Source organism: Gadus morhua, chromosome 10 (genome assembly GCF_902167405.1).
Source record: "Gadus morhua chromosome 10, gadMor3.0, whole genome shotgun sequence".
NCBI lineage: Eukaryota > Metazoa > Chordata > Actinopteri > Gadiformes > Gadidae > Gadus > Gadus morhua.
Window position 1 is genome coordinate 23,715,237 of NC_044057.1, and position 2,500 is coordinate 23,717,736.

Sequence of the window (2,500 nt, forward strand, 5' to 3'; positions counted from 1 at the left end):
GTTTTTTATTGGTCGTCATGAAAAAAAACTTAAGGGGTAACACTGTTGTCTTTGTCAAATAAAATATAAGGGGTAACACTGTCGTTTTTTATCAGTCGTCATGAGAAAACCATAAGGGGTAACACTGTCGTTTTTTATTGGTCATCATGAAAAAAAACATAAGGGAAATAATAGAAATGCACGCATACATTTTAATGTCATGTATATCATCTTTATTGATGATTGATTATTGTGTAGTTTCATCGCCTCAGTGGTGCAGTGGAGTGCACTCTGCCTAACCCCCTGGAGACCGGGGTTCAAGTCCGGTTGATGTCTTCTCTCAAAAGATATCTGACAGAAGACACACCGTTGTTTTTCTTCGGTCGTCATGAAAAAAAAAATAAGGGGTAACACTGTTGTTTTTTTATTGGTCGTCATGAAAAAAAACATAAGGGGTAACACTGTTGTTTTTCTTTGGTCGTCATGAAAAAAAACATAAGGGGTAACACTGTCGTTTTTTATTGGTCGTCATGAAAGAAAACATAAAGGGTAACACTGTCGTTTTTATCAATTAAAACATAAGGGGTGACACTGTCGTTTTTTGACGACACTAGCCGCGTTTACATGGCAGATCTATGCCGCATAGATTTCTTTGCGGCATAGATCTGTTCCTAAAATGTGTTCCGAATGTACTGTATACATGGCAGTAACAAAAGTGTCCGTTATGTCTCTCGCGCACACCTGACACGTCTCTGGACCGGCGGCGACATAATGGATGTCTTATCACTATCGGGGATTTTAAATTTGATTTTGATGAAAGCACAGCAGGAGAGAGCTTTTCTCTGCCTGCTCCTTCAATTAAGAAGGAGGAGGACAGCGCAGCAACGTCAATTTCTCGTCAGATCTTTATATTTACCCTATGCTCCGCCGCAAACAAGAGGAATTTGGATGCGAGTCCGCAGCCAAGACTGGTGGGAGAGAATGGTCTTACGGGAATTTAGTGACCAGGAATCCTCGAAGGTCCAATTGCGCACTACTGCAGCTGCCATCTCTCTAAGTTAAGAAGTATTTTAACGTTCAGCCTGCAAAAGTACTAGTAGTAGCCTACTCATTTACAGTTATCTCGGACGTGCGCGGACACTTCATTAATAAACACCCATGTCCCGTCGCTTAGCAACCGGACACGCTTACCGGACTACTTTTACGAAGTGATAACAAAGACGTGAATCAGGCAATAAATCCACTTTCCTTGACAGCGGTGAAGTTCGGTGTGCTTAAAAGTACCGACGGAGCTTAGTGGAATTGCGAACTACTGCGGCTGCTCTAAGTTAAACCCCAATCTATGCGGAATAAGTGTATACATGGCGATTTAAAACGGACTACACCACCTATTCTATTCGGCATAGAATCTATGCCGAACAGATAATTGTATTCCGAATGAGGCGTATACATGACCATTTTCTATGCCGCATAGAAATCTATGCGGCATAGATGTGTCCATGTAAACGCGGCTAATGTTACCCAGTGACGACAATGACGTTCAACCTCGTGCGTGTTAAACTCCAAAACCTCCGTTTTAAGGAGTACGGTTTTAAAGCGCAGCACAGCTAGCGCAATGCTAACTGACAGAGCAATCGGCCCTTTAGGTTTTGTAAAACAGGCAGATATTATGTGAGGTTTTTGTGATCATGGCCTACAAAGATACACAACTTTTTAGATAACCGTAAACTCACAAATGGGATCGTGTGTTTACTCATTCCAGAACAGATCACTTTATCCCTCTCAATAACCCCTCTTACCTGCCGTCGTTGCGGTTTAATTATCCAATACACCTAAACGCCCACCAGAGGGCAGCAAGGTAACACTGGGAATGTCAAATTCGCGGAGTCGCTGCCTGGGCGGATAGATCGATGCTGTAGGCCTACTTTCACAGCCAGTCTCCACAACTCAATTTACTTCCTTTTGATCGTGAACCTCAACGTACCCAAAAACAAAACCGTGTTTACTCTATAGTCCCCATCTACCTGGGCCTCATCCACGGGACACGGGATCTGGAGTAAGTTTAGGTAAAAGAAGAAAAGAAGAAACCAATCTGCCAAATAAGAAATAATTACGGCATATAACCCAATGAAGGTGAAAGAAGTAATAACGTTTTTAGCAAAGAACTGAGTAACGTGTTCAACAATCAATCTTACACACTCGACTGTGTGTGTTTCCAGTACAGTGTGCTGCTACAGCAATATACAGTACCTACATGTGCAGTGCAGAAAACTGCCGACAGACAGTGTGTAATGTAACAAGGGAGAGGCTCTTCATATGCATGGATGCCTGGATTTTTAGCAGCCATGTACTAAAGACACACTAGCCTAACTCCTATTTGATTTGTCATGTAAACACCTTAAGTGTGTGAGTGCCGTAGTGATTGACAGAGACCCATACAGGCCGAAAAAGAGAGGAACACATCAGAGGGGTCAGTCTGTAGTTGTTTGACAAGCAGGAACAATACTGGGCTCAATGCAGG